The sequence below is a fragment of the Euprymna scolopes genome, chromosome 19, assembly GCF_053919585.1.
Source record: "Euprymna scolopes isolate OS-2025 chromosome 19, ASM5391958v1, whole genome shotgun sequence".
Taxonomy (NCBI): Eukaryota; Metazoa; Mollusca; class Cephalopoda; order Sepiida; family Sepiolidae; genus Euprymna; species Euprymna scolopes.
Genome location: NC_136500.1, coordinates 131,673,013 through 131,686,628, shown reverse-complemented (window position 1 = coordinate 131,686,628; position 13,616 = coordinate 131,673,013).

The following is a 13,616-nucleotide window of genomic DNA, read 5'->3' as shown; positions in this document are numbered from 1 at the left end:
TAATAAAGTATAAAAATACAACTTTTATAATAAAAGTTAGGTAACCGTCGATATTGAAATACCCTGGCCAAAAATCACAGCTAAAGAAATCGTCCGCGTCCATCAAAATTAAAAATCGAATTGAAAGTCGAAAACAAAACGAACCAAACTTTATTTTTATTATTACTAGAAAAGATGCCTTTAGTAAGAACGAATTACTATTTTATCTTTTTTACTAAAATATTTTGTTATTTTTCTTACGGCAATAAAATTGTTAATTCTTCTATTTGAATAAAATTCCCTAAAATGAAATAAATAACGTCGGTACGGGCAAAATGAACGCCGATGGATGCTCAAAATTAATAAACGTTTTGGTCTCTCCCTTTACTTAAAAAAATCACCAAAAATCAGGAAATTAACCAATTTTAATGGAATTTTCAGTATTTATCAAATAATGATCACGGAATATATTGAACTAATTATTTTTTTTTTTTATCTCAGGGGAAATGTATTTTTTGTTGAAACAAAAAATACATTTACTAAATTTATAGTTTTCAGTAGTAAAAAAAAAAATGAATGAATTTATTTTTGCTTTTTTTTTTGAAAATAAAACATCGTAAATTATAACAATTAAAAAAAAAAAATTTACAGGAACATTACGAAAAAAGCCCCTTTGAATGAGCATCCACTACTATCACAAACATGTGCCCCAAAAATGGACCCGCATAATCTAAGGGGCCTCTCTCTCCCATGGTGAACTTGGATATTCCCAGCAATGAATGGGAGCCTTACCGGGGTTGCTTTGATTAAGCATGCAGGTTCCACAAGCTTTACTGGCTCTCTCAATATCTGCATCCAGATTTGGCCAACACACATAGCTGCGAGCAAGGGTCTTCATCCGCACGATCCCTATGTGTGTCTGATGAAATTGCTGTAATAATTTCGTTCTAAGTCTAGCTCGAATTACAACTCTATTTCCCCATAATACTGCACCATCTTTACATATCAACTCTGTCTGCTTGTTGAAATAGGGCTTCATTGCTATGTTTGGAATACACCTGCTCTAGCCACTCAGGATGTATTCGTACACCCGACTTACAGTAGGGTCTCTTCTTGTCTCCATTCTCATTACCACCACAGTCACTGGAGCATCAATAAAGTTCATCATGTGTATCCTGTTAGTATTTGGTGTGGTATCTTGTTCCTGCAAACTGATTGGAAGATGACTCAGGCAATCTGCATTTCCATTAAGGGACCCGGCACGATACTCCAACCTATTATTGTAGGCAGCCAGAAATATGGCCTAGTGTTGAACTCTGTCAGCAGCAAGAGAAGGGATCGGCTTGTGTTCGGCAAATAACTCCAATAACAGTTTCTGGTCGGTGGACAACATAAAATTATTCCCATACAGATATTGGTGTAACTTTTTCACTGCAAAGACTAGGGCCAGCCCCTCCTTCTCAATGTGCGCATAATTCCGTTCTGCCTCAGATAGCATTCGCGATATGTAGCATACTGGTTTCTCCCTTCAATCTTCCATTTTGTGAGCCATTACATCTCCCAGTCCATAGGAAGAAGCATCTACTTGCACTAGAATAGGTCTAGATGGGTCAAAATGAGTTAAAAGAGGTGCAAGATAGCATCTTCATTGTTTCTTCAAAAGCCCTTGTTTGTCCAGCACCCCATACTCAGAGATCAGAGAGTACCCTTCCTCATTAAGCTATTAAGCGGTTCCAGTATTGTTGATAAATTCGGCAAATGACTATGATAATAGTTAAGTACCCTGAGGTAGGCTCTTAATTCCGTGATGTTTTGTGGCAGAGGTGCCTCTGTCATGGCGGCTACTTTGTCGGGAAGAGGCACTGTGCCTTCCTTATTAATTCTGAAACCCAAATATGTTACTTCAGGAAGGAGAAACTTGCACTTACTTTTCTTTAATTTTAATCCGGCCTTATCTAGGGCAGCAAATACACTCTGTGATTACTGCCATCACTACCTGAAACCAAGATGTCATCCACATGCACCTTGCAAAAGGGATGTTCTTCAACCTTTTGTCCATCTCCCTTTGAAAAATCCCTGTAGCACTGTGTACCCCAAATTGTAGTCTGGTGGGCTGGTATAATCCTTGGTGGGTGTTTACTGTTAGCAGTTCCTGGGTTTCTTCATCCAATTCCAGTTGCTGATAGGCATGGCTCAAGTCGAGCTTGGTAAATTTCTGACCCGCTTTCAAAGTAGCAAATATATCTTCTGTCTGAGGAATGGGGTAGTTGTCACATGGTGATGCCCGGTTTACTGTCTGCTTGTAATCTCCGTAGATCCGGATGCCCCCATTATCATTTTTGGCAATTGGTACAATGGGAGCAGCCCACCTAGAGAACTCCACTCTTTTGTAAATTCCCTGGGTTTCCAGGCAATCTAGCTCTTTCTCCACATCCGCTTTTATGGCATAAGGCACTGGTCTTGCCAGACAAAATTTGGGACGCACCATCTTATCAATGGGTATTTTCACCTTCAAATCTTTTAAACACCCAATTTCTTCACTGAACAGCGACTCAAATTTTTTAAGAAGCTTTTCCGACCTCGAAGGGGAATCTTCCTGGTATAAAGGAAACATGCCCTCCAATCTAGCTTTACGTTATTTAACAAGTTGCGGCCAAGAAGTGTCGGTACATTTTCTTTCACCACCAGCAAAGGTAGTCGATGCTTTAACCCTTCCTGGATTACTTCCACATCTGTGGTCCCATGTGGTTTAACTAACTCGCCAGTGTATGTTCTTAACTTGACATGACTCGCTTTTAGATCATGAATTTGGCCAATTTTCTTGAACTTTTCTAGGCTCATTATTGTGCATGAAGCTCCTGTGTCTATTTCCATGGCCACTTTCTCTTGATTAATTAGTAGTTCCACTAATACTGATGGTGTCCAAATATTTCATTTACAAAATATATGTGGAATATATATTTAACATTATCAAATAGTGATAAAATATTTCATTTACAAAATGTATGTTGAATATATATTAAACACTATCAAATAGTGATACAATATTTCATTTACAAAATATATGTGGAATATATATTTAACACCATCAAATAGTGATAAAATATTTCATTTACAAAATATATGCGGAATATATATTTAACACTATCAAATAGTGATTAAATATTTCATGCATGTTGAATATATATTTAAAACTATCAAATGGTGATAAAATATTTCATTTACAAAATATATGTGAAATATATATTTAACACCATCAAATAGTGATAAAATATTTCATTTACAAAATATATGTGGAATATATATTTGACACCATCAAATAGTGATAAAATATTTCATTTACAAAATATATGCGGAATATCTGTTTATGCTTTAATTACATCATCAACGTTCTGATCCCCATCTGGCATCAGCTGAATGGTTCTCATCTGTAGGAGGCCTCATGTTTTGACAAGCTTCTGGGCTTGACCATTACTCCTGATCTTAATTGGAACAGATACATCAAATCTGTTGCCAAGGCCGTTGGAAAAATGGTGGGATCCTTCTGTCGATCCAGTAGATATCTCACTGCTGATGCAATTCTCTATCTATATTAGAGCCAGGTACGTCGAAAGATGGAATACACATCTGGCAGGAGCTGCTAGAAATGACTTGGCCTGCCTTGATAGAGTTCAAAATAGTCTTTGTAGCCTTGTAGGAGATGTCCTTTTCTCTTCCCTGCAACCTCTATTTCACAGAAGGTATTGCGAGTTTGTATCTGCTTTATCGTTATTTTCATGGAAAGTGTTCAACTGAGCTTCAGTCTATTGGCCCCCTCGCCAAACTTTCACAAGAAACACTCGTCTAGCTGAAAACACTATCAATAATTCTTCCCACTCGTTATCTGTGCCTCAACCTAAACGTAGAATCCATGAACAAAGCTTCTTTCTTAGAACTCCGCGCCTGTGGAATTGTCTTCCATTTTCTTGCTTTCCAGCTGACTACAATATGGTTGTCTTCAAGTCTAATGTAAACAAGTTCCTGATGAGCCGTTCCACTTGTTAACAAATTTATCGAATTTCCATTTACCGGATCTCACTCTGCTGCCAACCCAAACGTGCGCATAGTGGGTTGGCAGCGGCCCCCTTCACTAGATCCCTGTGGAGTTCGCTACGGGTAGCAGTTACAAGGTCGCTGGACCTTGGTAGTCGTTTTAGCGCGGCTCGGCACTCTTTCATGTAGGCAGATTTTCCCGGTGGCCTGCGATGGCTCTCGATAGAAGGGTCGAGAACAACATCGCGGAAGGTGGCAGTAACCACGGGGTGCCACAGTTGGTCGTCTTACATATAGTGGCTCATGAAGGCCAGCCTCTCAGCGTCTCGATGACACTTCAAGTCCGACATTCCCAAGCCTCCCTCACACGGACGTTGAATACAGACCTGTCTGCTCACCCAGTGTCTTCCTCTGTCTCAAAGAAGCGAGGACAAGAGTTTGACAAGAGCTGTTAGGTGTTGTGCAGGCAGGGGAAGTACGGCCAGTCAGTAAAGGATGAGAGGAAAGACGTAAGTGGTGCACACCTCAGCTCTACCCTTTAAGGAAAGTTTCCTAGGAAGCCACGAATTGACTGCAGCCTCCACCTTTGACCGTACCTCCAACCAATTTTTGTCAAGCTGAAAACCTGGTCCGAACCACATGCCATGTCGACGATCTGAACCGGGCCATCCGTCCTGCTGAAGGGTGCCGGGAAGTTTGCGTTGCCACTCCAGGCGCCCAACCGCAGTTCTACCGACTTGCTGCGGTTTATCTTGGTCCCTGTATTTCTTTCGTACTGAGTGAGCGCCTCCAACACGATTTCGATGTCTCTGAAGCTCGACACAAAGACTGTGACATCATCGGCGAATGCAGATACCTTGGCGGCTGAGCCACCGGGTATTGTAATTCCGTGCAGGGCCAAATTTGCCTCCTCACATCTCAGCTTGTGGAGCAGGGGCTCCAAAGCCAGGACATAAAGAAGAGGTGACAGGGACAACCCTGACAAACCGACTGAGAGATAACAAAGGGTTCCGAGCGCTTTCCGTTGACTTGCACAACGGCTGTGGGCTGTCAATACATCATGGAAATCCACTTGCAGAAGATCGGTTTAAAACCGGCGGCCTCTAAGACAGATGCCAAGAAACGATGGTCGACCCTATCGAAAGCTTTGGACTGATCTAATTTGATCCGCACGGCTTCCTTGTCATCATCTATTCCTCCCTCTGGGATCGTGCGGATCAGGTGCAAGTTGTTCTGAATCGATCTCCCCTTTACAGCATAGTTCTGTTTCGGTTCAACCAACTAGCCAATAACAACCTGCAGCTGATTCGACAGGACCTTGGCCAAAATCTTCAACTCTGTGTTTAGCAGAGTTATGGGCCTGTAATCGTCTAACTCTTCCCCCCATGCCTGTCACCTTTCCTCAGCAATGTGATCACTCCCTCGGTAACTTGCCCCGGGATGGATCCCAGAGCAAACCAATGGTTGAACACATCCGTCAGAAGAGGCAGAAACATGGTCGACAGCCTCAAATAGAGTTCGTATGACAGATCATCGAGCCCTGGCAATCTGTCACAGCTGACCTGCTTCAGCGCAGTAAAACCTCCCAATTTTTAAAACATTTTTTATTGACGTTGTGGGGGTCGCCTGGCCTTTTTTTGGGAACTGACTTCCTCCACAAATAATAAAAATAAAAATAAGAAATCTTATATGCAACACAAATGGAGGTTTATTTCTGGAATAGAAATAACAAACAATAACAAGTTAAAACATAGTTCTCAATATTTCAGAGTTCCTTTTTTTGAGTTCATATGAAAGATGGAGAGTCTCTTTTTTGTGTTCTTTGAATGTTCAAATTTGTAACATTGACAATATTAATGTTCGTCTGTTAAAAGAGAGTATTAATGCGCGGAGCAGTGGAAATGAAATAATTGATGTTTGCACGCGTGGTAAGTCCATATGAGAAAGTGTTGAATGAGTCGGAAGAGTTTAAAGAGACGAAAGAATGCTCGAAAGGCTAAGAGACTAAAGAGATAGATTTTGTGTTTGTGCATGTTTATATTCGATTTGATCGGCTCCAAACGAGCTCTAGAAAATTAGTTTTAAAATGTGTCCTAGGAGGAATTCCATTGGATGGAAGACATCACATGGGGTGCTTTCAACTACGTACACACCTTTGGTATATAAAGGTCACGCCGGAATTTGCGTGGGTGTCATTTTTCATTTTTTTAACGCGCCGAAACAATCAATTGCACTGCGCGCCTAAATTGTATTTAACGATTTTAAATTTGAATATTAAACTGTGCCAACTGGCACAAATACTCCCCCCCCAGATTGGAAAAAAAAAATTTTTTTTAAATATGTAATGTATTCCTTGAAATGTTTCGGCCAGTGGACTTTCCTACCCGTTTTTGTCGTGGGTTTGGTGTCCTCGTCATTTTCTGCTGGTCTCCCATGTTCTAAGGGAATTTGTTCTGGTGGGGAAATTGTCTGAGAGTATTCCTCAATGTATGCTGGTTTAATTCGGTCGATCGCGATGTTGTCTTTCCTGTCTTTCCGTTGGACAGTAAAATATTTTTCACTTCTGTCCAAAACTTGGTATGGTCCAGTGTAATTTGGACAAAATGGCTTTTTGACCGTATCATTCCTGATAAACACAAATTTGCATGTGTGAAGGTCGTTCGGTATATAGGTTTGTTTGTCAGCCCTCCTGGTGGGGGTAAATTTGAGAGAAGACATTTTGTTCTTTAATTCCGTCACAAATGTAGCCGTGGGTGAAATATCTGTGTATGCATTAAAATACTGTCCAGGTAGTGTGACTACGGATCCAAAAACTAGCTCTGCTGGTGTGCTTTGTAAGTCTTCTTTTATTGTGTTTCGGATCATTAATAGGATTAATGGTAAATTATCTGACCAGTCCGCGTTGTTAAGACTCGTGGCCAAAGAAGTTTTTAGCTATCTGTGAAAGCGTTCGACGAGGCCGTTTGAGCAAGGGTGATAAGCAGTAGTCTTTATGTGGGTTGTTCCCAACAATTGGTTGAACTCTGCGAAAAGTTTCGATTGAAATTGCGAACCTCTGTCCGTTGTGAGTATTGACGGTACTCCAAAAATTGCTATCCAGTCTTTTAGTATTGTTCCAGCTACTGTCGCTGCCGATGTGTCTTTCACGGGTATGGCTGTTGGCCATCTGCTGAACCTGTCGACTATGGTGAGAATGTGGGTGTGTCCTTTTGAGGGCGGTAATGGCCCCACCAAGTCAACATGGATATTGGTGAACCTGGCATCAGGCGCACTGAAAGTGCCCAGCGGTGACTTCGTGTGCCTGTGTATTTTATTTTTCTGACAGGATACACACGTCTTGGTCCAATTTCGAATATCTGCATTCATATTCGGCCAAACAAAGCGGTCTGTTATTATTTTTACGGTGGCTCGTTTGCCTGGATGCGACATATTGTGAAAATGTAGAAAAACATGTCGTCTGATGCTTGGCGGTATGTATGGACGCGGTTGTTCTTTTGCTGTATCACAATAAAGTGTTGTTACACTAAAAGGTACGGGCATTTCCTTCAGTTGCAAAGACGTTTTCTGTTGTACGTCAGTGAGTGTCTTGTCCGTCTTCTGTTCTTGTGCAATTAATTCTATAGTTAACGAACTGGAATTTAGTGAAGTTATTGCAGCTCGTGATAATGCGTCCGCCACGATGTTTTCTTGCCCCTTGATGTATCTGATGTCTGTGGAATATTGGGCAATATAATCAAGGTGTCTGATTTCTCTTGGACCATATTTATCTACATGCGTATGCAGTGCATATGTTAACGGTTTATGGTCAGTGTAAATACAGAAGTTTCTTCCTTCTAACAGATGTCTAAAATGTTTAATTGACAAATAAATTGCTAATAGTTCCCTTGAAAAGGTACTGTACTTTGTCTGTGTCTTGCTCAGTTTGGCTGAGAAAAACGATATAGGGGTCATTGTATCCCCTGTCAGTTGATGTATAACTGCTCCTACAGCTATGTCTGACGCGTCTGTTGTAAGTGTAAGCTTCGATTCTTCGCTGTCCATAATATAATTCAATTTTGTGAAATTGACTAAGGCAGTTTTAGCTTGATGGAAAGCTTTTAAAGCTGATCCGTCCAGTTTTAATTGTTGGTTTTTCGTTTTGTTCTTCAATAATGACGTTAACGGTGCAAGGATTGTGGAACAGTTGGGTAAAAATCGTCTGTAGTAATTAATTATACCTATGAAGCGATGAACTTGTCTAACAGACGTAGGTTGTGGAAAATCCGTAATGGCACTTACTTTTTCGGGTAATGGTGATATACCATCCTTATCAATTGAATGTCCAAGGAAGTTTACTTCTTGCTGACTGAAAATACATTTGTCCAAATTTATTTTTAAACCGTAATGGGACAGTTTTTGAAAAACTTGTTCCAAGTGTTGTTTATGTTCGTCGAGGTTTCTACTAGCAATTAGGACATCGTCCACGTAAGCGAATACGAATGGAAGGTCCCTAAAAACCTCGTCTATTAACCTTTGAAAGGTTTGACAGGCGTTCCTAAGTCCGAATGGCATTCTGACGAATTCGTAAAGTCCAAATGGTGTGGTCAGTGCTGTTTTGTGGATATCTTAATCCGCCACCGGTATTTGGTAATACGCTTTTACTAAATCCAGTTTGGAAAATACCGTGGCATTTTGCAGTCTGATTGCAAAATCGTGAATGTGTGGGATAGGGTATCTATCCAGTACAGTTTGTGCATTTAATCTCCTGAAATCGCCGCATGGACGCCATGTTGTCGCGTCTGCTTTCTGTACCATGTGTAGAGGAGATGACCACGCACGTTTGGAAGGTCGGATAATTCCTTGTTGCAACATGCGTTGAAATTCGTCTTTTGCGATCTTGTACTTATCCGGCTTCAGACGTCTGGGGGTGGCGTAGACTGGTTGTCTATTCGTTTTAATATAATGCTTTGCATTATGTTTAATATTATCCGTGACTTTGAAAGGCTGAGTAAGTTGTGGGTATTTTTGAAACAGCCGACGAATGTACGTCTCTTCAGGTAAGGCAGAACTAATCCCAGTAGACTGGTATCTTGTGGTGATACCTTTAATTACGATTTTTGTTTGGTTATCAGTCAGTGTGCGACTAGTCATGTCTACTGATAGATTAAACTGTGCTAGGAAATCTGCTCCTAATATTGGTGTCATCACGTTGGCTATGGTAAAAATCCACGGAAATGTGCGGCGCAGGCCGAGATTGACGTCTAAATATTTTTCACCGTATGTCGGTATTTGTGTGCCATTAGCTGCTTGGAGGTGGTAAGGCTGTGGAATAGCTTTTTGTTTACGTAGAGGTGGTATCACGCTGATTTCAGCTCCAGTGTCTATTAAGAAATTATATCCATGATTATTATCACGAATAAAAAATAAACGACCTTTAGTGGAAAATCCAGCGACAGTCGTCGTCTCTACTGGCCGAAATATTCGTTTCCCTGATTCTTGTTTTTAAAAGAACAAGGATAAGTGCAACGCCGAGCTTGTGTGCCGAATTTTTTGTGGTAAAAACAGATTTCGTTTGCTCGTTCCCGTGTGTTGCTTCGACCTCTACTAAGACTTCGTTTTCGATAGTCCGATCGTTTATTAAATGAGTAACGATGGTTTATTTGTATTAATTCCTGCACTTGTCGAGTGAGATTTTCGACCGTCATTTTTAGTCTCGATATATCGTCATTGCACGTCTGTTTCTGCTGTGCTTGTGCTGAGTTTACTTTGCGGTGCCTCAAATTTTCATGGATTCGATCTACCATATCGGCGAGTTTTTCAATATTTGTCTCTTCCGTTGTGGGTGCTAGGATTTGTACTGTTGTGTCTGGAAGTTTATCCAGCCACAGACTTCTCATTATATTTTCGGACATTTTGTTGTCCCCTAGCAATGTACGGATGTATCGCAAAAGTTGTGACGGGGTGCGATCTCCCAATTCTACTTGGGTGAAAAGATTGCGTAACCTTGTTTCATTTGAAAAGCCTGTCCGTCGTAAGATGGCCTTCTTAAGTTCGTCATATGGGTTGTCTTCAGGCACATTCTCCAATAAATCCGCCACCTCTTCAACGACGTCTGCCGGGAGTTTTTCCACCAAGTAACAGTATTTGGTTCGTTGAGACGTTATCCGCTTTGCGTCGAAAAGGGCCTGGATTTGGATAAACCAGGTCTTTATGTTGGTAGGATTAAATGCTGGTATATTTACCGTTAACGTTGCCAGAGGTTTTTCAACACAGGAAGGTTCCATGTTTGTTTTCTTCGCTCGAAAGTGATTTCAAAGCCTTTAAACTGTCAACTGACTTTTTCCGATGACGCAGAGCTTGAAATTGTGGTCGAAAAAAAATTGTTGCTTTTTCCGCTGAGTCATGGTTGTTTAATAGTTTATAAGATTCCATTGTGCATATGATTTCTGCGTCGGGTCACCAACTTGTGGGGGTCGCCTGGCCTTTTTTTGGGAACTGACTTCCTCCACAAATAATAAAAATAAAAATAAGAAATCTTATATGCAACACAAACGGAGGTTTATTTCTGGAATAGAAATAACAAACAATAACAAGTTAAAACATAGTTCTCAATATTTCAGAGTTCCTTTTTTTGAGTTCATATGAAAGATGGAGAGTCTCTTTTTTGTGTTCTTTGAATGTTCAAATTTGTAACATTGACAATATTAATGTTCGTCTGTTAAAAGAGAGTATTAATGCGCGGAGCAGTGGAAATGAAATAATTGATGTTTGCACGCGTGGTAAGTCCATATGAGAAAGTGTTGAATGAGTCGGAAGAGTTTAAAGAGACGAAAGAATGCTCGAAAGGCTAAGAGACTAAAGAGATAGATTTTGTGTTTGTGCATGTTTATATTCGATTTGATCGGCTCCAAACGAGCTCTAGAAAATTAGTTTTAAAATGTGTCCTAGGAGGAATTCCATTGGATGGAAGACATCACATGGGGTGCTTTCAACTACGTACGCACCTTTGGTATATAAAGGTCACGCCGGAATTTGCGTGGGTGTCATTTTTCATTTTTTTAACGCGCTGAAACAATCAATTGCACTGCGCGCCTAAATTGTATTTAACGATTTTAAATTTGAATATTAAACTGTGCCAACTGGCACAACGTGTAAAAACAAAAAAAGATAACAATAAAAATGGTACTTTGATCTTGGCGAAAACGCCAAGAAAACCTTCTTTGATCCCAGCCCGAAGGCCAAGAACAACAGAAAAAAGGCAAGCCTCTTTGTTTATATCCATCTTCACCCAAAAGGGTTATTTTTCTGTAGCTTCACCGGTTGTTAACCTAAATTTTCCGAATCTCAGCTCGTCTGCAGGACCTACTTATACTTATCACAGCTTCACCAATTTCTGTTACAATAATTATTTTTATTTTTATTATTTTTCTACAATAATATTTTAATCATTAAATAATTAGTAATTAATTTATGTTACAATAATTATTTTTATTTTTATTATTTTTCCACAATAATATTTTAATCATTAAATAATTAGTAATTAATTTCTTTTACAATAATTATTTTTATTTTTATTATTTTTCTACAATGATATTTTAATCATTAAATAATTAGTAATTAATTTCTGTTACAATAATTATTTTTATTTTTATTATTTTTCTACAATAATATTTTAATCATCAAATAATTAGTAATTAAATTCTTTTACAATAATTATTTTTATTTTTATTATTTTTTTACAATAATAATTTAATCATTAAATAATTAGTAATTAAATTCTTTTACAATAATTTCAATTTTTAAATTCCGTCATTATTTTATCGTAATAACTGACGATCTAATTAAAATTTTTTAAATATAAAGTAAAATAGTTCACTATAAATAGGCAATCGAATTGTGTTACTTCAGGTACATCCACGGCGTTGTGTAAAACGTCAATAGTACACATTTTAATAGTGACGTCATCATTTCGTGTGTTTGTGTTCATTTCTATGGATAAGCGTTCGCGTTATAGTTATTAATGGAGTTACGTTTTTTTTTTTTGTTTTTTTTTTTGCTATGGATAAAAAATAATATAAAACTTACCTTTTGTAAAACAAATACATTTTTATTAACGAACGACACAGACTAGAGTTAATAAAATAAAATAAATTTTAACGTCTTCTGTTGACACATGTATTTAAAAATAATGTTCTTTACAAGCAAGCCTCCGTACATTTTTGAAAAAAAACGCGCCAAACATAAAAACCATCCTCTATCAATATAAATAATAAAATCAAAACGAATTTTTTTAAGGTTGATTTTGTATTTACAATTTTTATTATCTCAGTAGCCTTATATTCTTTTATGTGAATATTTTTTTTATTATTGGAAACCTGTTATTAAAAAATCCATTTAAACTTCATATCGCATAATATTTGAATTTAATATCATTTAAAACTTTTTAAATATAATTATTTTTTAGAATTGTTTTTTTTTTTGTGTGTCTTGTAATTCGAATCGAATAATTATATTACCGAAAAAAATTATTCAGAAAATGTTTTTTTAACATAATATTGAATTTATGTCCAATTTTATTTACAACTTTGAGGTAAATGAAATAAATAACAGGTTTATATATATATTTTAATTATTTGATCTTTTCAGCTTTAAAACATGTTGAAACTTTTATTAATCCACATTTATTTTGCTTAGTTTTCGGACCATAAAATATGGGGGGGGGGGGTAGAATACCTAAAAAATATATTTCCGCTAATATATTTAACGAAACCTACTTTTAATATGTAAGTTTATTTAATAATGATTGAATATCGAAAATTTCAGGAAAATATTATTATTTGATTTTTACCAGATTTTTTAAACATGGGTGTGTAACGACTTAAAGAACGTCACTACATAGGAACATTGTTTTAAAGCGTCGATAATGTACACACGATTTTTGTCTCGCATTTTCATTATGTTTGTATGCTGTAAAAATTAACAAAAAAAATATTAGCAGTTTATTTGAAGCTTTTTTTTATTAAATGGTAAAAAAAGTTAGGATGATAATATGAAATTAAATTACAATTACATTGTGTTACATATAGGGGTGGGTAAAACTGTGGCGCGCATTGGAGGTGTAGAGGACTAGGATATATAAATCCTAATCCCGTTACAAAAGAAAAATAATGAAACGAATGGAATGAAGGAAACAAAGACTCACTTGCTGGAATAGATAAACTTGTTGTTTATTTACTGTTGAAAGAATAAATGTTTTAGATATAACATGTGTTCATGTCCGCGCGGGTGTAACCATCGTTTGTTGCGGGATTGGTATTATAGAAGGAAAAAGAAAATGTGTTTTCATCTCACGTTCGGGTCACTATCGTTTGTTCGCGTGTGGGAAAAGAAGTGAATAATGTAATGGAACGAGAAATGGCAGTCCATCGTGTAGACAAAGAAAAGGATGGAGGGTTGAAATCAGTTACCTGTGCACCATGTTAGCCGTCAGCTACGCGGTGGTGTTCTCTGGCACAAGTAGTAGATAGAGAGAGAAAGAGTAAGAATGAGAAAAAGTCAATCCAGGCCATGGAGAGAGAAAGCGTATAAAGTGTACGTACGGTCTGATAGCTTTTTGTCCCACATAG